Source organism: Aquila chrysaetos, chromosome 4 (assembly GCF_900496995.4).
Source record: "Aquila chrysaetos chrysaetos chromosome 4, bAquChr1.4, whole genome shotgun sequence".
NCBI lineage: Eukaryota > Metazoa > Chordata > Aves > Accipitriformes > Accipitridae > Aquila > Aquila chrysaetos.
Window position 1 is genome coordinate 67,357,613 of NC_044007.1, and position 24,822 is coordinate 67,382,434.

At 44.8% G+C, this 24,822-nt stretch overlaps 1 protein-coding gene across 1 annotated transcript in view; it reads left to right on the forward strand.

The window, feature by feature from the left end:
- The first annotated feature begins 11,643 nt into the window (after window positions 1-11,643).
- AHRR (aryl-hydrocarbon receptor repressor) overlaps window positions 11,644-24,822 on the forward strand; it is an 86,823-nt gene continuing 73,644 nt past the window's right edge. Inside the window, exon 1 of the mRNA XM_030012725.1 lies at window positions 11,644-11,825. The gene's annotated coding sequence lies outside the window, so the exon portion shown is untranslated. The remainder of the gene's footprint in view (window positions 11,826-24,822) is intronic.

Genomic DNA, 24,822 nt, shown 5'->3' on the forward strand with positions numbered 1-24,822 from the left:
GATTAAAGCCAACATTGTTCACTATCCCTCACTAACTACATCTGTCCTCAAAAGTTACAAGAATGTGAATAACATTAGCAGATCATGCTGGAGTAGGAGAGGAAGAGGGAAATGGGATGCTCTGTATCATTTTACCTGTTAGTCAGAAATCTATTTCTCTTGGTTCAATTGCTTAGAATATGTGAAAAGCACAAATCACTGTGACAATATTGTAACCGCTTATCTTGATCTTCTAATACTAGCCTCTTTCACTAGGAGCCTAAAACAAAACCAGAGTCTGCATGTGGCTTTCTGTCCTTAAACCTACAGGATGAGCCTCTCAAGAGTGCAGGCAAAGAACAACGTAAGCAAAAGTTCTGAAAGTTCAAAACTAACAATCTAGTTTGCAAAAATAGCATTATTGCATGCTTCTCACCATTGGTATAAATCTGTGACTGCAGTATTAAGTTCTGCATCACCAACCAAGTTTTTATATAAACCTTTTTGCCAGGCAGTGTTTAACTGTAAAAGGGACTGGATTCAATTTCCAGGCATACATGCCAAAATGCTTAAGAAAGATGCCTTGATCTCCTCACCCCCAAACCAGGAAAATTTATCTGCACATCTGGGCACTCAAAAGCCAGCAAAGAGTCTCCATTTGCAAAAAGTGACACGTAGAGGAGATCTAAAGAGAACTCCTGAGGAAAGACAGTGCAGGAAAACTTTAACTAGCAGAGTCTTGGTGAATGGTAGATGAGCTTTCCACACCGCAGTGACTCTGGCAATAGTCTTGATGTAGTTCTCCAACTCCTGTGAAAGACAGAGGGAACCAGCTACAACTTCTTGTCTGATTATGCCCCTGTCTAAGTATCCAGGACTGGAGTCCAACCGCTGCCCAAGGTGATCTCTTGCCTCAGAGGGGTATGCAAACCTGCTCCATCCATAGGGGCAATCACAGTAGTGTAGTCAAGTACTGGCTAGCGAGTTTGTAAAGGTCTGCCGTTCTGCAGATGCCTCTTGCTTCAGGCCATGGCAGTGCCTGTTGCTGCTGTGCTCCATGGGAAGAATGGGAGGGGTGGGGGGATAAATGTGAAGGGTGGTACTGCTCCTGGGGCCAAAGTGAGCAGATACTACTGTTCCACCTTAATGTTCTGGTACAGCCAAGTTTTTGTCTTGCTGTACTTCACAATCTAAGACTCAACAGGCACACCCTGGCAAATACTTCTGACGTTTTTCAGCTAGTCCTGGTCATCATACTCCAACTGATGCCTGCCCCTGGGGTGAAGTGATGATGCAGACAGTCCTGAATCAAGGCAGAAGCTGATACCCTTGGTGATATTGCCACTGTAATGCTTGTGTAGGGCTGCAGATGTGACATTACAGCATGGAATAAAGATCAAGGATTTGAAAGTGGCCAACAACAGCACTTGAGGCAAACAGCACTCTTGGCAAGGCTCCTGTCATGTCTCCCAGCTCTGAAATTGGACAGGATTGTTGGCATGGTACACTCATTCAGATCCACACATTTGGGCATGGCGAACAGAAGAGAGGTTGATGACAGACGACAAGTGCCAAGGAAACAAGATTGATGACTTCTCCTGAAAGAGTGCACCAGATAGCTGAAGCCTGACAAGACTTTGCAGAAATGGAGATGGCACCCCATCCTCTCACTCCACCACCAGCCAGCCTCCTTCCCCTGAGAACACTTGCCCTGTCAGCAACGCTTCAGAGAAGATGGTAAAAACCGCTCTGTGCCTGAGGTTGGTATGCTGATTTCAAAGCCCCAAAGAGGCAGAAAAACTCCCTTAGGATTCCTCAAGGGAAGACTACATGTTCCTTTTTTCACTCCAGGGACTCTGTTTTTTTTTACTGGAATATCAGGATTAGCACACTGGTGAAAATGACTGAATGTGAGCCCTTGCCCAGCCTGCTACATAAGTCACCTCTGTTTGGTTTTCTTCTTGTTTGTGTCTCCTTCATTTTTGGAAGGGTAAAAGTTCTGCCTCTTGTGAGCTTAGAGAAAGGACAGCAATCCACCCCAGCTCAAGTGGTGAGTATCTGGGAAAGCAAGGGACAAGGCCAGACTAGCCAGAGCTGGAGAAACAAGTGTAAAGGTCTAGTGCCATCCAGTTCAGCTGACCTGTCACATCAAAACTCTAAAGCTTCATTGGTTTTGATATAACAATTTCAGGATGTTCAACATGAGACCTGCTAATGCTACTTATCCTGTCTTTAAAAAAGATGCCAAAATTTGGCTCGAATATCTAATGTGTCTACTAAGGAATTAAGGTAATTCCTTAATTAAATGCATGAAATGTGTTTTATAGTTATCCACAAAACCTAGAAGTATTTAATAGCTAAAGGAAAAAACCCACCTTATCCCCCCTCACTCCCTGGAATCAATCAAGTCAGTTCCTGCAGCACTGCATGTCCCCTGTGTTACCTTTCTAACCTGGCCATTGCTTCTCTTGTGGTGCTGCATACCTGGCTTTCATAGGCCATCCCAACACACCATGATGCCTGTCATAGAAACATTCGAGAGCAGAGCACTGCATAGCTGAGGATTTGTCTCCTACAACGTACATATTGGATTTTGATCACAAAGGAAATCACTTCAGAAAAAGATCGTGAATTTTCAGTATGTATCTTGGCAGAGCATTTTTTTGACAGTAAAGTTATCAAGCACTATCTCAAATCTCCTATAAATCACCGTGAAGAAGAAGGCAAAGGCACAATGAAGCAACACTTTGGCTGCGTCTTCTCCATGGAGCCTTGTACTGACAAACACAGCTTTGTGCCTGTTCCTGAAATGTACTGACCTGCTGAGTTAAAGGAAGACCAAACTTCTGGCTTGACTGCAGGAAAGGGAGGCCTCTGGGATAAGCTGCAGGATTTCTCAAATGTATCTCTAAGGTAAGGAAATGACAAATGAGGAGACAGAGAATGAAAGGCCAAGGATGACAGCAGAGGAAGGTGAAAATATTAAACTTGCCAGGTGATCTAGCAGAAGAAGGACTTGAGGTGGTTGAATGGGATGTGGCTGTTAAAAATGCCAGTTGATACGGAGGTGACATGGCACCTTGCAAAGGTGAACAACCAAACTCCATGAGGACAGGCTCTGTCAAAATTTCTCCCTACTTCCTGTCTTCTAAGATACAGGGTTCCCAAACCTTATTTCTATCAGCACATAAGTGATTAAACCACTACCAGATATTGTGCTGGCAAGACTCGCCTGTCTCAATTCTTCCCTTCCTGAGGGAGCAAAGTGCCTTTAGATCTAAAAGTTGGGTTGCTGTCTTCTTGCAACAACTCTGAGGAAGGCAGTCTACTGCAGTAACTTTGACTTCATTGAGTTTAAGATATTATCTCAGATTCTCCCTTTTCCTTAATTTGAACTTTTACTCTTAGCACAGTGCATAATATTTGCACACTTGGTAACACTTGTACTTTACGTACAAAGTCATGTCCATGAAATACCTAGAGCCAAACTATTTCCTGGAGGAACAGAACAGACAGTACTATCCCCCCTCACCAAGACGAATACTTTATGGTGGGACAGGGAAGAAGCTGCTGAGTTGTGCAGAGCTTTTGTTCTCTGTACCATTATGCAATCCCTCTCTCCCTCAAAACCCTCCACAAGGAACCTGGTAAGTTCAGGTGCTCAAGCTGGACATCAAATTACAGTTTACCGTAGTCAACATTTTAAATTCAATGGAAGTACAAAAATGCGCCTAGATCTAGCCTCCCATTCCTCACCACGTGCATATACACAAGCATCTACAATTGGCAAGTGCTGTTCTGCCAGTTTAAAACTCATAAGGACATCCAGAGTGTGAAAAAACAATTGCTCTGCATCTTTGTCCTCCACAGCAGAAATCCACTGTGCCTTTTCCTCAGCTTATGGGCTCCTGCTCTTTGGGAGGGGGCAGCTTAATGCTGCTCCAAGTATCTCAAGGAGCTCTCCGCAGCGAGACTGGGAGCTGAGCTACGGATGTCCCTGCCCGGCACCACCTTTTTGCTCACCCACGTCACAACCTGGCACCCATTCCCATATCACTCTGCTTTATATGCCAGAGGCTCCTTTAGGAAACAGCCTGGTTTGCCCTTCTTGGGTAGTCTCTAATTGGGGGCTGTAGAGAGGGAGCAGGGTGAGTAAAGGCAGAAAGTCAGTGATGGGGCACTGTGGGATCAGTGCTAGCTGGCCACACAAGATCCTGATGCCTGCACTATCCAAGTGCATTGTGTGCAGGGGTGAGGCGGCCTGGCATAGCTTCATACCAGATCTGTGAGATTTTTCCTGATAGAAGAGATACCCTCCATCTTATATAGGACTCAGAAAAAGATCAGGACGATGCCCCTTTTTCACTGTGGTTCATTTTGCCCCCTTTTGATTTGGGTTTAGCCTCTTTACCAGTCCTAATCCTCTACTGGAAAAGCTCCAGAATAGTCTGATGAATGTACAATGCTCGCTTTACCAGTCAATGCACCAGTCAGGGGAAGGTAGCAGGCAATTTTCTGAAAGAGAATATGGTTGCCGTACTGTCATAACTCTGAGCCCAAGGTCGAAAAAAGACGTGTTTGGTGCTCCTCTGTTGCTGCGTCTCTCAGGATGAAATATTTCTAATACTTCCCAGAGAAAGTGCTATGCGCAAACAATTATAAAAGCTCATGGGCTGTGCTACACATCAGATTCTTCATATATGTGTCAATAAAAACTTTCCCTTCTCTGAGCCATCTATAGCTGTAAAGAGAAATCCACATATTAATACAGTGATATTTCCTCTGCACTTAAATCCTAAATACCATAACAACTTTTCTGTTTGCACAGCTTTTAATTCAGTTACGGAGCTCTGTAAAGCATGTTTTCTATTCACTGAAGTCAGTTATTACAAATACAAATTTATAATAACATATATGTTATCTAAATGCATTTAGGCTTAAAAATCTAGGTTTCTGGTTGCATGCACCCCAAATTTCCATAACTACAGGGTAAGAAAGTATATTAGTGTCTTTCAAGTTGGACATCTGTTTAGAATGTTTTGTGGCCGCGCTATGTCTTAAATCAATTTGGTTATAAAAACAAATATTCTTTACAGTATTAAAATAAAAGAATGGGGATGATTTATTGCTTGTTTTTAGCAACTGACTTGTCTGAGGAAAGATGGACCATATGGAATGAACTGACTTAAAAATTCACTAACATGATGCAGTTATTTATTGATTTTTATAGACAATGATGACCTGTAAGGGCTCTGCTCTGCTGTTTTCCTGTTGCTTTAGCACCCTCTTTTAATACTTAAGGAAAGCAAGTCTATTTAACTTTCTGTATGCCTTCTCGCGGTAAATAAGTAATGTGACAAATCATATTTTGGTATCTTATAATATGCTGTTATAAATATTTTCTTATCGTTTTCTTTCTGCTTACTCCCATTGGGAAAATACAGTTAGAATTTAGATTTCTAAACATCCTTTCTCCTTTCTTCAGTCTCTATATGTGCTAAACATTTCTCCTTGCATTTTTCTGCAATTCACAGGTTCATATGGACTTCTAGGTTAGAAAGGTTGGGGGAGTTGCTAGAAAGAGAATTGGAGCACACAGAAGCATGCAAAAAGTGCCACAGAAGCATGCAAAAGGTAACTTGTTATAAGCACTCATTCTTCTTTTGAGCTCTCTGCATTTATTTTAAAACACTTCCTTTTTCTTTTTCACCTCCCTTTCTCCTGTGGCTTGTAAAGGTAGTTCTGTTCCCCAGGCATCCACCTACAGTTTCTGCGCTAGACTCCAGGTCCCACCCCCACTGAAGTCAACCTTCCCCTTGGTGGGGAAGTGAAGACAAAAGTGACTGAGTTTCCATACCGAGGTCACTGTCACTTCCAGGGTGCTGTTACCGGAGATCTCGGATCTACCACTGCTCCAGGCAGCAGAGAGCAGTGATTTCAGACTTCTCTCCCCCACGGCTCCCAGACCAGCTTCTTGCTGAGCAAGCAAGCAAGCAAGCAGCAGCCCCTGCATGCAGGCAGCAGCAGCAGTGCAGCAGCCCAAGTTCCTCTTTCCCTCTTTGTAGTATTCAGAAGCCTTTAATGAAACATCAGCACCACAGCCTTACCAACCTGCAGCCCTCTGAGGAGTAGAAAGAGGAAAATGGAAGCAAAAGTAGCTCAGACAATCAAATTTTTGTTGCCATGTAACACAGATGAGGTTAATAGAGACAACCCTTAGAAGTAACGCAAGTTTAGAGAGCTACCCGATACCAGTTAAGCACATCTTGGAAAATTTAAAAAAAACAAACCAAAACAAAAAAAACAACTGGTCATCAAGATGCTCTTTTGAGCTGCAATTTGACTTCTTCTACATTTATTATGGACAGTTGATTAAATCAGGGGCTAAATCCAGAGTGAAGACTGCTTGCAGTTTAACAAGAATGTTATCCAAACATCTTACACGCTTTTTTTTTTTCTTTAAATAGGATATGATAGTTCTGAAAAACTCTATTCAAAGAAAAGAAAGTAATTTGAAATTGCTAGCTCTGGCAATCTGGACACCTAGTGTATTTCAATCACTTTGTACTTTAAGAGTTTATAAAAGCAGTATGGAAGGAATAAGAAGAAACCAGTGTTGCTTCATGAGGAAATGCTTGTGTTTATGAGAATATTAAGAATGTCTGTCTCTTTTTTCAAATAGCGTGTGTCATTTGAAGCATCAAGAAGAAAATTATATTGGCTTCCAGCTCCCTGCTAGTTTCCTGCACACGATCACCTCCCTTCCCAGTAGTCTAAAAATAATGGGAAATATTAAAAAATGAGCAAAAGATACAGTTGAGAAGCCAGTTACATTCAAGAAGCTATAAAGCCAGAGAGAAAATGGATGTTCTGAGTATGTAGGTGCTTGAAATAATGATGACCATAAGAAGACAGATGAACACTAAAGTCTATAATTATTTTCCAGAAGTGAAGTGGTGTTATGTGGGAAATTGATGGCGTGTGGTCTTGAAAATGAAGGTGTGGATGACAGTCTAGGTTCAGTGTTCAAAGCAGCCCTTTGAATGGACACGCATTTTCCACCAAGTAGAGAGAGTTTGAGGAGGAAGCAGACTTGTATTTCAAAGTTTCTGCGTTGAACTCCCCTGTGGGCACAGATTTACTAAGAAGTGGATGAAGGGTCTATAAGCCACCTAGTAGCACTATCCAGAACCTGCTTTCCTGGTCACACAACACAGTTGAGACTGCACAGGTCTCTAGCCTCCTACTCTATATGTGCACTGCAACTACAGCCATTTCTGTGTCTCTACGTATATGTGTGCATTTGTGCGTGTGAGTCTATAGATGATCACACTGCTAATACAAAATCAGTATGTCCTGATAACCTTGGTCTCAGCCCTGCGAAATACTGAGCTCTACTTCCAGTCCTGCAAAGCATCTAGATGCATTCCTGAACTTAAATGCTTATGCCCGTGGTTAAATGCTTTGACAGCCCAGGTCCCGATTCCTCTACGTTCCCTGCAGGAGGGAGCGGAGGAGGAGTAAGGAGGGCGCTGACCCCCTGCCTCTACGGTGAGTGATGGAACTTACTGTTCCATTTACAGTTCCATTTTAAAAATAGATGCTGGGCAAGTAAGCAATTAAAATTCAAGAAGGAAAGCAGAACTATCTGGCAGTTGTTCAGTAAGCCTAACTTGTATAAAAAAGATCTGCACGTAGCTGGTATAAGTATAAACAGTCAGCAGCATAAGATTATGAAAAACAATTCTTGCCTGGCAAATGTAATTACTTTTAACAAAATTTAAAAGCCAGAGGATTGAAGAGAACACAGCACAAATATTCTCTCTGCAGGCTGGGTCACTCAGCTGTACATGGAATAAGCTCCCATAAAACATCTGAACCGTTGTCTTCAGACATATCGATGCAGACAGGTGCAAAAGGGTCCAAATTCCAAGCAGGACATACGCTGGCTCAGCCCCGTTCCCAGTCAAACGAACTCACTAAGAGATTTGGTGGAGTGACCCGAACACCACGTGGTGACACCGCTTCTAAATGCGAGCCGGTTCATGCCTGCTCAATGAGCTCAGATGTGTCTTCACACACCAAAACACCTCCTAGCTCCCCGGCTCTCCTCTGTGGCATTGAGTTCACCAGGAGAAGTGATGAACAATAGTTGTCCCATGACTGTCTCACCCTTATCCAGCACTTTCTGGGCTCCACCCCCCCCCTCCCCAATTCTCTTCTGGGTAAATCACTCCCTGTCAATGGCCTGGCAGCAGAAGCACCATTGTTCCATCTAGTGGAGAGCTATTCAGTGTTGATGGCCTTTGATTTCTCTTTCCAAACATAGGCCTTGCCTCTGCCAGATAGGATTTTGTTGGTAGGGTTATGCTGGCAAATCCTTCTAACATAAGCACAGTCTATAGTCCCTGAAGATTTATTGTGGCCCGCATCGGTCTAACTTACATCAATTCTGTGAATATAATAAGTGCAGACAATACCAAAGCCTCTCAGAAAATGTCCAATATAAAATAGATACACTAATTTACTGTGAAGGTTACAATCATAAATAGCATTCAGAAGAAAAGTAAATAACGGCATTCATAGTTTGGCACAGACACGTTGCCAATGTGTCACATCCTGACGGATTGGGGATATGTCTGTGTCAAACTATGAATTCCGTTTTTGCTTTTTGAATGCCGTTTACAATTGCAACTGTCCATGTGGATTATTGCATCTATTTTTATAGCCAAGGCTCTGTCTGGGAAGATGTAACAGAGCAATCAACAACACTGACTGGTTCTATTTTGCTGGAACAATAGTGTTTCTGCGAGCTGGGCTCTTCCATCTTCATGTGCAGGACAGGAGGGCTGGGGTCTGGTCTTCCCCTCATCTTGAAGATCATGGGCAAAAGAGGGATGGAAGCTTATTATGTGGGTATATTTGTCAAAGTGAGGTCTCCCTGCTGAAAGCAAAACAAGAGCGGTCAAGCCAAAGACTTAATAGTGATTGTGAGGTCAGGTGGTGGGGCACTGCAGAGAGATACAGCTCTGAACTGCTGGGGAAGCTGGGAAGCCACACAAGTACAACCACAGAGACCTACCACGGAGCTGGTGCCACCCTCCTCACTGCTGTCCAGGGCGAGAGGGGAGAAGGGAAGGCTCAGGCACTCTCTAACACTCCTGTTCCCCTCCACTCCTTCCCCAGTACATTCACGCCCAGGCAGTGCATTTTCATTCAACCTGTACCACAAGCAACCTGAGAGTAAAGCTTTGTATGGACGAAACATCTATTAGATCATTTAGACTAGGTATAAGGAAGAAATTTTTTACGATGAGGTTTGTGAAACACTGGAACGGGTTGCCCAGAGACGTGGTAGGTGCCCCATCCCTGGAAACATTTGAGGTCAGGTTGGACGGGACTCTGAGCACCCTGATCTAGTTGAAGATGTCTCTGCTCATTGCGGGGGGGGGGGCGGTTGGACTGGATGACCTTTTGTCGTGGTTTAAGCCCAGCTGGTAACAAAGCACCACGAAGCCCCTCGCTCACTCCTCCCCCACCCCCGGTGGGATGGGGAGGAGAAAATATAAAGAAAAGCTTGTGTGTCGAGACAAGGACAGGGAGGGATCACTCAGCGCTTATGGTCAGGGGCAAAAGACAGGCTCAACTTGGGCAATAAACAAAATCAATTTAATTTACTACCAATCAAACCAAAACAAGGATAACGAGAAGTAAAACCAAACCTTAAAACACCTTCCCCCCACCCCTCCCTCCTTCCCGCCTCAACTCCACTCCCGGTTTTCTCTCCCTCCTCCCCCCCAGCAGTGCAGGGGACGGGGAATGGGGGTTGGGGTCGGTTCCTCACACACTGTCTCTGCCGCTCCTTCCTCCTCAGGGGGAGGACTCCTCACTCTTCCCCTGCTCCAGCATGGGGTCCTTCCCACGGGAGACAGTTCTCCACGAACTTCTCCAAGGTGAGTCCTTCCCACAGGCTGCAGGTGGGCATCTGCTCCCCCGCTCCCCTCCATGGGCCCGGGGGGGGGGACAGCCTGCCGCCTCACCGCGGGCTGTGGGGGCATCAACCTCCTCAGGGGCATCAACCTCCTGAGGGGCACCTCCTCCTTCACTGACCTCGGTATCTGCAGAGGGCTTCCTCTCACATTCCAACCTCCTCCCCTGCTGCAGGTTCCTCCTTCTTAAATCTGTTCTCCCAGAGGCGCTACCACCATCGCTGACGGGCTCGGCCTTGGCCAGCAGCAGGTCCGACTTGGAGCTGGGGAAGCTTCGAGCAGCTTCTCACAGGAGCCGGCCCTGCGGCCCCTCCCCGGCTACCAAAACCCCGCCACACAAACCCAAAACACCTTTAAAGGTCTCTTCCAACCCAAGCTATTCTATGATTAGCAAACGTGGAGTTCTTTGCTTTCCTATACATTATTCCTGCCACCTGTGTCTTGATGACTGGGCTTTCCCAAAAGGATTGCCCCTGGATATAGAGGTCAGCCAGCCGGGGCCTGAGAAGCTCCGGCACTGTGGCTGGGGCAAAGGCAGGCAGTGCAGGACGCTGCTCTCTGAAGGAAGGGTGGTGCCTGCCACAGCATCTGCATCCGAGGGGACACCTCGGCAGTCCAGGCCTGAGGAGCAGTAGAGATTCCTCCCCACAGCAGCCAGTCCCAGAAGTCTGCTGGGGGTTCAACGTTTGGATCTCCTCGCTAAGGACTGGCATCCCACCAGGGAGAGGATTGTTTTTCTCTTGTTAACGTTGGACTTCCAGCATCAGCCTGCTCTGGTTTTGGCTGTCCTGTCCTGAAGCCTCCTGCTCAAGAGCCACTTTAGGTACTTATCAAACATCAGCATCTAACACCACTCACAAAAGGCCTTGCTGCTTGACTGGGATCACCTGCCACTCCCAGAAATCCATCAGCAAAACGTTTTGGGGAAAAAAACCCAAACCCCTGCTAGTTAAAAAAAAAAAAAAAAAAATCAATCCCCGCTATTACTCAGCTTCCTGGTGAAGCTGGTAAATACCTGATCAATACGGTGCTGCGCTGGAGGTGCCGGTACGCAGAGGGAGATGTACTTCTGCCACGGAAGGCGACGAACCCGCACCGGGCAGAGGGGCAGAGGGAAGCCCCCTCCGGAGGCACCGATGCCGGTGCCGAGGGGGGTGCGTTGAGGCCGCTCCAGACATCCCCGAGTCGGGGAAGGACCCGCACGGTACTTTTTCCCTTACAACTTTTCGGGAAAGCCGGGCTCGGCGGCGGCGCGGGCAGGTGCACCGCACCGCGGAAGGGGAGGTGTGTGTGTGTGGGGGGTGATCCCCGGTTCGTCTTCCCCCCATCCCGCGGCGGAGTGTCGGGCAGCACCGGCGGGGACGCGGGCTTTAACGCTGCGGCGCCCGGTGTCCCCGTCCCCGCCGCCGCCGCCGCCTCCCGCCCCCGTCCGCCGGTGCCGCCGCGCCGCCGCAGCGCCCTCTGCCGGCGGCGGCGGGGGGGGTGACGGCGGCAGCGGCGGCGGCGGCGGCGGCGGCGGGCCGGGGATCGCGTGCGAGCGGGGAGCCGGCGGCTCGCCCTGTCACTCGGCCGCCAGCCCGCCACCTGAATCACGAGGGGAAGCGGCGGCCGAGCATCCTCCCCCCCCACCACCCCCCCCCACCCCGCCTCGGCGCCCTCCGTCCCTCTCCCGCCGCCCGCTCCCGTACCTCCGCCCCGGCACCGCCGCCGAACCTCGGCAGCCCCGCTCCGCGCCGCGGGCCGGGGGCTGCTCCTCGCCCGGAGAAACTTTGCACACCACAACCCGCCCCCCCCCCCCCCCCTCCCAACCCCACCACCACCACCACCACCACCCCGGGTCGTGGCGGGGACCGTGGGGTAAGTCGTTGCATCCCGAGAGCTCGCGGTGGGCAGGAGAGGCTTCAGCCCCGGCTTTGCGGGGGGACCGGGGGACCGTCGGCGGCTCCGGTCACCTCGCCCCACAAACCTCCCCCACGGGGTGTCGGTGCTCCCCCCCGGCCGTTTCGGCGGCGGTGGGACCGCAGCCGCGCAGGACGCGCCCCGCTTCTTCCAGCCTGGGCGCCGGGGATGGTCCGCAGCTCCCACGCGAAAGCAGCCGGGAGGTGCCGGGTGCCCGCTGGACCCCGGGTGGGTGATGCCCGGGGTGATGTCCCGAGGGCTGAAACCGGGGGTGGGGGGGTGCGTGTGGGGGGGGTGCGGAGGGCTCTGCCGTGGTACCTTGGTCACATCTGGCATCACCCATCCTTTCCACTGATGCCTCGAGAAGACCTTTTTGGGGGGGGAAGCGAGTGAAACAAAGTTTCACGTCGCCTCTTCCGAGCCCCGAGTGCGCTCGCTTGGCGTAGAACGGGGTGGGTATGCTTTGGGGTCAGTCAGGACTTCCCCCGAAAACCTTCATTTTCAGCGGTTTATAACTTCAGAGCTAAAAATTCGTGTTGTGTTTCAGTTTGACATACCAAAGGGGGAAAAATCAGTGAGGGAAGGGCTAAGCGGGTGTACGGGCTCCGGTGCTTTTTCTGACTTTGCGTTACTTTGTTTAGTAAACAAGAATTTTGTACGTCTTCGGGTGAAGCCATAGTTTTATGTCTTTAGTAAAGAATAACGCAAACAGCATAAAACCAAGTTATATCATGTAAAAACTTTTTTTTTTTTTCTGAAGACGGGCACAAACAATGTTTGTGCGTCATTTAGTGAGTTTCTAGGAGATAGACTTTTTAAGACCGAAAAAAAAAAAAGAAACAAAAACCACGAGAAAAACCCAAGAATATACTTGACGTTGTTTGGTAGTTGGAGGTTTCAAAAAGACAACCGGGACTGGATTTAAATAAAACTGAATGATCTGGTTGGGCTCAGAAGTAGTCTGTTGAGAAGAATGTTGAGGCACATATGTTTGCAGTAGATAAAATAAAACAGTTCTCCTTTATGAACCATAGAGAGTGTTATTATCCAGGGCTAAGACTAAATCGTTGCATGTAAAGCGAGAGACTTAATGACTGACAAGATCAAATTCACTGGCAAGACACTCGATTAATTTGCAACCAAGAGCAAGAATTTATTTCCTTGAAAAACAAAGTACCTAATACTGTAGATATTAAGATCCAGAAAGAGTTACCAGATAAGGTTTTGATAGTAACTTTAATGCCGTTGCTCCTGCCGGCACCCCTTGCTTGAGCACAGGCTGAGACAGTCCTCGCTTTTCACTGCCGCGAACGGCGCGTCTCTGCATCGGTATATATGTTTGTGACAACCTATTTTTTTTCTGTAGCTGACCATAATAGTGTATTCGGGTGTTCGCTGGTCTTGAGGAGAGGACTAGGGTTTCTAGGGGCTGCGTTGGGCTAGCGTGTAAATACCTCCAGTCCTCAGCTCTGGGAGCACGAGGCTCCGCAGTCCGTAGGGTGAAGGTGTACTGAGGGGGACTGTTTCGGCGAAGAGTGGCAGGGAACGAACACTCGTATGTGGAAAAACCGGGTTGTCGTGGTTTCAAGATTTTTATTCCAAATGAGCCGTGGGAGGGGGAGATAAGTTATTACCTCAACTTCCCATCGATTCGGATTTCTGCCCAGGAATCGTAAGGAGGAAATGCATTGCTAGGCCCTGTTTGCAGTGCGGATGCTTACAAAAACCAGCCAGCTGGTCTAATATTGATCCATCGGTTTCAGCATATAAAAAGATTTAAACTCTACTGTGGAGGATTTAGTAGTCAGAAATGATTTTTCCATTAGATTTGCCTTTCTGTAGGTATACCTAAAAATACAGCAAAGACAGTTTTGGTATCAGGAACTGCCCATACGTAGTAGAACTAGACTGAGAATTTGGTACAGCTTTTGCTGTCATGTTTTTAAGGGGTTCAATTCAACCTCAGACCCCACTAAACGTGGGGGCTCTGCTGTTGAATAACCAAGGTTTGGTGCCAAATCTTTCCTTAATATTCCTGGTAATTACTGCTGACTCATGCTGACATGTGAGTTCAATTAGCCCCTAATGGAATGTAAAGGATGTGGGAGTGTCTCTTTGTGCCCAGAGACAGCTAGGACAAAGCAGATTTTGGAGGAAAATTTAAGGAATTGCCAAGTTTGGGTAGGAAGTGTCAGCCAGGGTTTTTTTACAGTAATGTTTGAATAACCAATAAAGTCGAGTCCCGGGAAGGGGGTGAATTTGGATAACATGGGCTTGTCTTCACTGTGGAATAACTGGAGTCCTAACTCAGACAGTGCTTCTAATTTGACTCTGTCCACACACACAAACTCATTGCTGGAGAGTGGTGATGTTTTCAATTTGAGTCGGCTTACCCATGAGGAATAAGCTATAGCTCAGATAACCACAATTCATCAACTGCTAACACAATCTGCCTGAACAGCACAAGTGCGATTTTGCTCGACTCTGGCTGCTCCCGCTTGAACTGGGTTACCTGGACAGGAGGCAGCGCCTGCCTGCTTCCCTGGTCCAGGCAGAGTGAAGACGTCATCGGTTCGGCCATGAGGTAAGCAACGGGACGTTTGTCAACGCGAATGTTCCCACACAATTGCTGCCTAACTGCCGCGTTTGTGACAGCTTGCCGGCGGTGGTCGCCGTCACCGCAGGGCCGTGGCAAGCAGGACGAGAGGACTTTGCAGCAGCGCAGCGCTCACCAGTGCTCAGAATGGGCCACGGCTGCACCAAGATGTGAAAAGCAAAAAAATTGTCTTTGCCCCAGAAATTAATTTCCTGTCAGCTACCAGCTGGTAGGAGAAGGTCAGTTTTATGTCAGAGGTATATGCTAATATATATAAAAGTAAATCGGGCCGTACTTGGTTAGCAGGAGCAAGAGCTGCTGCTCCGGGAGAAACAGTTTCATTGTTGGCCCTCTATGCAAATCGCTACTAGGAAACGCAGACCAGGATTTCTACAAACGTTTTGAGGTCAAAGCAAAGAAGATGGACCCAAGAGCAAATATGCAGCCTTAAGTGTACCAAGGGGATGCTTTTTTTTAAGAGGAAAATTATCCTGATGCAGGCTCCTGGGTCTGCATGAAGAATGAAAATTTCAAGGTGCTTTGCAAGGAATTTGACTCAGAGTTAGGGACCAGCTGAACATCCTGAGATGGAAATGCTTTAGGAGTATGTCTCTGTCGGTCCAGAGCTCCCACAGAGCTGTTGACACTCATTCTGGATTTAGTTCAACTTACCTTCAGAGTCGTGATCTTTGAGGTTTCTATAGCAGTTGTGGCTGTGTTGTGTGCTGTTGTCAACTTAACAAATATGACGTGGGTAACTGCAGAACTTGAATGGATGGACTTACAGGATTGCACAGTTGAGGTGGACAAAATGAACCCATCGTAATGCCAACTAAATGCACCCCAAATACTTAATGAACCCCCGAGGTCCCTAGTGCCAGTGTGTGATACAACCATTTCAGTGTAGACAAAGTAGGATCTGTTCACTCGAGTACAATCCTCAGGTACACAGGCGTGCAGCTACAATCACAAGAAACCCAGTGTATCTCTTTTACCTTTGATTTTGAAACCTTATTCTGGATCTTATCCTTTCCCTCTGATAGGTGCTTTCTGGCATGCAGCAGCAGGGCAAGTGCAGGATGGTGGTATAAAATTGTGCAAGACGGCAGTGCTTAGCAGCCTGTCAGTGGAACACTTTTAATATGAGCATCTATGAGCAAAGCATTTAGTCTGTACCCAGGTACTTGTCGCATGATGAGACTGCTTTGGGCTGGACCATACTGCCTACGGTTTTGAATCAAGGCTGCATCTGCAGACAATGAATAAATAATTTGCATGATGCAGTCTGTTAAGCTGGGGCAGCAAAACATGTTGTTTCCAATCATGTATTTGACCTGTCCTCTGACTGCAGTGGTGCCTGGTGCACCAGAGCTATTGCTCTGTATTCAACAGCAATACCCGTGCATGCGTTAAATATATTAAGTATTTATTCTTTACTCAAGTTTTGTTTGTATTGATGCTAAATGGTGGTGGTTTCAGTAGGTTTAGCTTGCTGAAAGCATGTGCTAACATAAAATCAAGTTTTGTCACTCATTAGGACTGCAAAAATCCACCATTAGTGGATTTCTCCCTGAGCGGATGGAGCTGAGGCAGAGTGAAGTTGAATACGTGGCAGGTTTGGGGTCATCGTCTCGCTTTTCTGGGAGCTGTTTGCTACATTTGGTACTATACTGATCCCTGGGAGTTGTGATGCTGAGTAGCCTCTCGAACATTTTCCTTTGCTGAAACTCCAAATATTATGCTCTGACCTCACAGTCACGGCAGCATTGTCTGGAAAGCGGGCTCTTCTTGGCCTCATTGTCTTTCACAGGGATTTGCTTCTCCAACATATGTTTTTCTGATGTCTGAGAACTCCTAGTGCACTTGTCAGTTCGAGTCTTCCTCTCCTCGTCCTCAGATGAGGAATCCTTCCACAAACACGGTGTTTTATTCTTGTTTCGGGCCATTTCTAGAGAAGCAAAATTTGCTGATGTGGTTGCGTGGGCGAAGAATACAGGTACTAGAGATTTTGGAGGGGTATATTGAGAAGACTATCATTCAGGTTGGGACCCCACAGGGGTCTGTCAGAGCTGTTCCCTATTTCATGAATGGCTCGAATGACAGGTCAGAGCATGTGGGCATTCAGCCTGCAGATGTCACCAAGCTGAAACAGGTTTCAGGCACCCTGGAAGATGAGAGTCAAATTCAGAGTGATTTTTGACAGTCACAACCTCCAGAAAACCAAGCAGGATGCGAGTCTGTAAGGTTTTGTGCAAAGGTTTATCTTCAGTCAGCAATAAATCATATACTCAAATGCAGCATGGGGAATGGCTGGCTAGGCAACATGAGCTAAGAAGAAAAGGATGTGGGAATTTGGTAGATCACAAACTAAACATGAGTCAGTAGTGTTGCACTGTTGTGAAAATGGTGTGTAAAAATAGGAATGTTTTTGCTAAGATATATGAATAATCTTCTCGTCCTACTCAGCCCGGGTGGGTCCTTAGCTGGCGTATTGCGCTCATTTGGGAGCAGGGTACTTGAGAAAAAATGCAGACCAAATTAAGTGTCCGGAGGAGAGCAACAGGAATGATCAGATAGCTAGAAAACATCACCTACAAGAAAAGATTAAAATAATTGTTTAGTTTAGAGATGGGAAGAGTAAAGGGAAAAAAGTTTAAAATCTTTAGAAATACAGGGTCAGCTGCAAAGTCAGTTGAACTTAAACTGTTGTTTAAGTTCATGTCAGCTAGGGCAAGAAACTATGATCTTACTTTGCAATAAGGAAAATTTAGGTTGAGATGGTTTGGAAAAAAATTGTGATTTTAGTAATAGTTAAATGCTGGAATAAAATCTCTGGGGTACTCATAGAAACTATACTTCTTCAGTATAAGCAGCTTTTGGGAGTGGTTTAACAGCTGTGTTGTTACAGCTATGATGGCCTAAGCATGTAAAAGATTAGAAAGATGTGGCACTTTTTTATTATATCAATTGATTTAGCTAGAAAAAACAGACAAGGCTTTCATGCTCACAAGCCATTTCTCAGATCTGAAACCTCTGAATGGTTTTGGTACAGCTGCTTCTGTATGAAACAGGGAAGGATGTTCTGTATGATCTCTTGAGGGTCCTTTCAGCCCCATTTGCAAAGATGTAATGATTAACAAAATCTTTCTGTCTTGGGATAGATGGGTGTTCAGGGACTGGGGAGGGAAGGCATCCTATAAAAGCAGATAAAAGAGCTCTTGCCTATCCTGCAATTGGGGAGATGCCCTAAGATTTTTGCACCTTGAAAAATTCCTGTTTATTGCTTTTCAGGAGTGGATGAGAATCAGTAAATGTTAAACTAGCTGCTTTATTAGTGTCAGGTGGTTTTGGATGGTAGCAAATGCTTTATGACAAATTATATTGTGGTAGGATGTATCCATAAAACATTTGGTTTTTTTATTTTAGAGACTAAAAAAGATTCTGGAAGTTTTGAAGGCGAGAGGTTAAATTTTCCCCCACCTCTTGCCCTAATTACATAAAGTGAAATACTTGCAGTCATTACTTGTTTATGGAAATTAAATTTAGTTCTTTTCAAAAGATCTAAAAGTATATGATGAAGAATTTAATGAGCACATGGAAAATACTATTATTATTAATTATTAATGAGAATAAATTTGTATATATTGATTACTTTAGGGTAGTAACAGATATAAATAGTATTACTATTAGTATTATTACTATAACCAGTACTGCAGACAACTTGCAAATGTATTTAAACATATTCTTTCCTCTGGACACGTGTTTCTAAAACAGTAAAAGTATTTACAATAGAAAGTGCCAAAAATTGTCAAATAACAAACAAAAAAGGTAGCTATGTCCATAGATCTCAGAAACAGAATGGGAGTAGATATGTTATACTGCTTACAGAGGAGAAATTCGTGTTCCTGGAGAAGAAATCCTATACTTATACATCCATAGTTAAGGACCTGCGGTAAATTTGAGTACGGATCCAAACCAAGGTGCTGAAGTAGTGCCTTGTCAGCATAGCAGACAAAACTAGCCAGCCTTTCAACCAGTATAACTTGTTTAGCCACTTTTATAATCTCAAAAATAATAGCTACATCAGGTTTTACTTTTACTTTTGTCTTCAGATTCTGTATCTGAAAGAACAGGAACTTTTGAGTTTTCATTCTGATTTTCATGTACTTCATTAAACCGAAGACTTGCAAGAACTGAGCAAAATCTTGACAACTCGCATGCCAGCCTGGCTCTCGGTGTGTGTTTCTAAACTGTGACCTGCTTCTTTCAAATGCTGCACTGTTTCTTACATCAGTAGCAAAAACATTTTAAAAGACTGAATTGCAGCGATAACAATAATAACAAGGTCAATTTAAGCATCAAGCTAACATAACATGCTCGGTTCTGGGAGAAAATATTTCGTGTTTAATTTCAATTTTTCTCTGCATTCCTTTTTTCCATCTCAAACTTTGAGAAAAACACCTTCTTTTTTTCCCCTGAAAGTTTTTGGCTTTTTTTCTGTGGATCTTCATATGTTTAAGCTCTGCTGAACCTCTGTTATGGGGCTCTTGGCATTTCACCCTCTGCTTCTCCTTTTCTTCCACTGAATGACTGAGGAGGAGGAACACAGAAGAGCGAAGCCAGAAGAATGGGATTGCATCTTCCCAACAAGCTGATGTTACATCTAGGTTTATAAGTAATTTTTGTCCCTGCTCTCCTACTCCTACACGCACATTTCAAAATAACTTTTATAATAATAAAGATGTCAGGCCCCATTTTTTTGGCCTTGGATCCAGCTCTCTTTTGCTTCTTTTCTTGGGGAAAACACTCTGCTGTGTTCTCCTGGTGTCACAGAGGCTCCTCTGAGGACAGGCTGTGTCTCTAAGCCACAGACAGCCACTTTTTTCTTTTCCACGCTGTCTCTAGTGATACAGAAATATACAAATATATGATATATATATATATATATGAAATATATATATATATATGAAAAAATAGATACACAAAATATATGAACTGTCACATTTTGACTCCTATTCTGCACTGGAGTGCAACTAAAACCTTTTAAGAAGCCTTTTGTGGAAAAAGAAGAGAGGAATCAGGGAAATGAGAGTACGGTTATGATGTATGGCAGACTTTTTTGAAAGACTTGGAATTGGATCTTGTTCCACTCACAGGAGGGGATCACCAGCTTACTGGCTACTGTGGAGAGTCTCCCTGATTTTGATAAGTAATCCTTTCCTGATAAAAATTCCATTTAAATTAGTTCCATTTGGGCTTTACAGTAGAAAACTCCTAAAAATGGTTCCTAATGTTTCTCTCTTTCCGTCTCATCTGTTCAATCGTCTAATCTGTCTGTAGCCTCCCTTTGTATAACTCAGGGTTTCTCATCATGCTGTTAGCGTTTGCTCCAAAATTGCACCACACCTCTAGTTTGGCCTGGTGGATGTGGGATGATAAATAGTCTTATCAAAGATCATTCTGGTATTTCAAAGAGAACCCCAAACTCCAGACAATCAAAGTCTGATGAAATGACAAGCAAAGTATTAAAACATGGGTGACTGGGAGAGTAACACCAGGAATGCTGGTGAACAAGAGGGTTTGGAGGACCAGCATAGCTTTGTCGTTCATAGTTGCATTTGCAACCTGTGGCTAGTTCTGCGACTTGGAGTGACATGTCTAGTTCACCCCATCACGGTGGTGTATGGGTGCTGGAACATGTACCTCCTTATGGTGGAACAGGGGAGCAGGGCATGAGGATAAAACAACCCAAAAAGCAGCCAACGCAGGGCCACGTTGTGTCTTGTGAAAAAGTGACACAACCCATTCAAAGGGATGCTGTTATCTAAAGGCATTTATCCCCCACTTAAAATTGCAGAGTAGTGTAGACAAGCTAACGAACTAGACAAACTTGATGCACTAACTAGCTCTAGCAGCCTTATCATGACAGCACAGAGCTAAATCTGGGCAGAACCTATCTGAAAAGTTATATATACGCTTAATAAATATACTTGACTTGTTAGCTTGTACTGAGCTCTGTGTTGCCAGCATAAAGCTGCTCCCAGAACCTGAACTAGCTGTTGGTTGAAGACAGATGCACTAAGGCCCTGCTACACTACACATTCATGGCAGAAATATTTCATTGACCTATCTTACTGTTTTTAGTCAAATTTTCTATGGAAGTGATACTTAGGCTTTCACAGCATCTGTTTTTCAGTCTCCAGAAGTTACTTCTTTTGACCTGTTAGTCAGGTTCCAGCAAACATAACAGAGGGACAGAGATCTCAAAGATATTATGTTCCTGAGAATTTAAAGGTGAAACATGATACACTAATATCCCTACTGAGGGCAAGATTGCAGTATGAGATTGGATGTCTTGTTAATCATCAAATAATCCATATGGTTCAGACAAAATCTTAAACGCCCCAGCTGTAGCAAAACTTTTCATCACTGCTCACACCTTACTATGGAAAGAGTAGTCCAGCTGCTGTGGCAAACCCATATTCTCAGATGGTCTGTGGCAAAGGCAACAGAGGACCAAAGTCAGACCTGGTAGAAAGAGATGCCACTCCGCTAACTATAAAGAATTGTACCAGATATATGCCCAATCTGATTTTTTTGTGTGTTTTTATATGTGCTATGGTCTGTATCCTTCCTGAAGTGACACAGTGCACATGTTAGTTCTAAAAACAGCTTAATTTTTAAAACATCACTTAAAAAAACCCAACCCTGCATCTAAGCTTTTTAAAAAAGTTAGTTATTTATATCCTCAAAGCTCAAAAAAAGTCTCCTTGAACTTAATTTCAGGCTTTCTTATATAAACAAATAAAGAAAGGAGGGCTGATGAGATAATTTAGTCCCCAAATGAACTTGTTTGTGAGGGAAGAATAGTGATTGAAATTATTGTTCTGCTAGAGATTCCTGAAGAGTGTAGCTCCATAGCCTCCCTGTAGCAAAGGGCTGCCATGCTCCAAAGTCAAGCACTTGCAAATTAGGAAACCCGGGAGTTAAAGTTGAAATGTGAATTCCTCACCTAGGTGGACAGGCACTAAACTTAATCTCATACTAAAAATAGAAATTGCATATTTCTTTTTTATTATCTTCATTCACCTTGTGGTCCCAGCTCCATACTACGCACTGTTCAAATCCCGTGCACACATTGCTATTAATTTTGTCACAGACTGTTCTGTGATAATTGTGACTCTAATATCTAAGTACATCAAAACCACCGCTGAATTAATCTTTATTATACTGCTGAGACATATGGTCTTATTAGTAGAGATAAATCTGAAAGATGTATTCTCATTTTCTCAATGCCAGGCACTCAGGAGGTGATTTTTCAGAAGACGCAGCCTTTGGTGTACGTTCTTTCAGAGCGCAGTTCTGGGTGCCTTCAGCAGTGGCACTGAACGCTCATCCCTTTTAGAAATCGGACCAAGGCTCCCAGAAAACGAGGTTTGATGCCTCTGACGTCACCGGCTGTAGTTGCGCGCCTCGCATCACGCAGCCCTCATTCCTACAGCCCCTGCACAGCCCCGATTCCTTCCCTGGGCTCTCTGAGCGGGGCAGGGGTCTAGCTCTGCCCGCTCAGACTTCTTCCCGTACTGCAGGCAGCAATGGCAAAGGAGCCTTGGAAGTCCTAATGATAATTCGAAAGCAGTGCTCCCCGGTGGTCCCTTTCTGGAGTGTGATGAAGCACAGCATCTGCCTGCAGGTCTTAGGGGTCCTGCCTGGTGACAGAGGGATGCCGAGGCTCAGGGCTACAAGGATTCTCCTTCTGTCCCCCTCCCGCCTCATCTCAGTCTGCCTCCCAGTCCTTCCCACAGCCGACTCCTTATTCCTGTGCCTTATATTTGGAGTCCTTCGTTTCTGGGTGGCAGCGGCTGGAGCAAGGGAGAGCACACCAGGATGGGGAGGAACAGCGAGAGGGAAAGTCTGGCTCTGCCTTCGCTGCTCCGAGGGGAGGCATGTAAAGCGCATGGGGATGCATATGTATAGTGCAGATGCCTGTAGGAGGAATGAAGGGGATGACGTGTGCTCAGCTCGGGCAGTAACTATAGATAACTGTCAGACTACAAGTCTCCCGAGCACACGCAAACTGGATTTTTTTTCAGAAGCTCCAAATGTAGCCGAATTTGTAAGTATTTTCTTTAAAGGAACTTAAAGAGAGATTTTATACATGCCATGTCAGACAACCTTAGCTGTGTCGTAAGCCCAGCGTGTGATCCCCAGTACTTGCAGAACATCCTCTATAAGTCAAGCGTTATATACCTTTTCATTAGTCCATTAACATTTCTAACAGCTCCTCAGGTTTGTGAATTAACCTTCTTCCTTTTTCACTGGAGAGATTGAGGCAGAAAAGTGAATTTTAGGGCCAGAAAGAGCCACTGTGGTCTTGTTTTGTTCTCATGTATAACATGGACCATCGGACATCCTTAAAAAAATTCTTCACCACACAGGTCTAACAGTTTTCTTAAGAAAAAGAATCTCCATTAAAAAAAATGCTCAGTGATGGAGAGTCCTCTACAGTCCCGGGTAAATTATTTTAATAGGTTATCCTCATTTATTTGTAGTTTGAATTTAATTAGCCTCAAATTCTGCAAATTGGATCTTGTTAGAATTAGCTTGATCTCTGTCACGAAATGTTTGTTTCTTACATAATGTAGTTACTTATTGTGAGGAAGTTCTCTGTTGCTGTTCTTCATGATAACCCAAACAGTTTGTGCTCCTGGACTCTTGACTGTGGGGCTCGTTTTCTCAGCCTTTAATAATTTTTGTGACTCTTTGCTCTGGTTTCTCTTGAAATGTGGCTGCTTCTGGACACAGTATTGCATGCTATTTGCAAAGATAGTATGTCCAAAGCCATTACCATATTTTCTCCTAAAACACGACCGTTCATCAGAAGCAAAGCATTTGGCAGAAACGTGCTAATCACAATTAATTTAGTGACAGCAGGCAGGTGGATTCCTATTCTGTTGGCTAGCCGTTGCGAGTGGAAGTCTTTTTCCAGAGCCACTGCCTCCCAAGGTGGAAGCAGCACATAATCCTCCGAAACCCCAAGCTATACTCCAGCACCATCCCCTTCTTGCTTTGCCTGTGAAGCTGTGCCGGGGTTCTGCGGTGCAGCAGGGATGAGAACACAACTTCCTTATTCCCAGGCTGCCTCTTTGAAACCTGCACAGCTTCGAAGCTGTGGTCTGCACAGCCCTTTTATGTAGTTCAGACATTGAATGCGTGGTATGTGATCACATTCGGGCAGGAAATGATTCATAAAATTTAATGAAAGGAGAGATCATTGGATAATGTAACTTGACCTCCTATAGCTACCAAAGCTACCAAATTTTTTTTCCTGAGTATGCCTGCATTCAGCCCAACTGCTTGTATTTAATTTAAGCATAACTTCTGTTAGGGTAAAGTGTAGATTACAGAAAGGCATCTAACAGTGATTTCAAGACAAGAGGATTCATTAAATCCTTCGTAGCTTGCCCCAGTGTTTAAATGCTCACGATGTTACAGATTAATGCCTTATTTCTTATTTATTTGGATGTATCTGGCTTCAGCTTCACTTTCTAAGTAAGTGCTTGCTACGTTTCAGGTTAAAATAATTCAGCACCCATATCTTCCCCATGAAAGTACTTTACTCAAGTCACCTAATTCTGTTTTCTGTGCAAGGCAGTTTCTTCAGCCTGCAAGTATTTTTTTAGCTTCTTTCCTCACCCTTTCCAATTTCTAACATTGTTGGAAAAACACTTAACACGGGAACTGTACACGCTGTTCCAGCATCAGTCTCATCATATCTGTAAACAGAGGTAAAATCACTTCACTTAGGTCAGCAACTGCATTAGCTACCTTTGCAGCAGCTCCTCCCTGGGAGCTCAGGGTATGGAGTGTATTCATTTTTCACTTTGATCCCTAATTTCTTTCAAGAATCACTGGCATTTCAGGATGCAGTCCTTATTCAGCAGCAATGACTCGCATTCCCTATTCTGAGACGCAAGTGTTTGCATTTGGCTGTATTAAAGTGCATTGTGGATAAACAGAAACAGCCTACTGGGTACTTCAGATTGCTCTGTTTCACTATATCTTCAGGATTCTTTACCACCCTTCTAAATTTTTATAACTTTGCAGATGTTATCACCAATGGCTTTGTATTGAACCTTGATGCCTGTAAGATCTTTATAAAAACCTTTCTATTTAGCAGTGATTTCTCTATGATTACTCTTTTTTTTTTGATCTGTCACTTGACAAATTCTCTACTAACGGAAACTGTGCACTATAATACTTCATCGTGGCTTTTAAAAATCAGAATGTTGTGCTGCTAAGTTAAATGATTTACTAATGCAAGTGAATTCCTGTATCAGCTAGAGGTGATAACTTCTC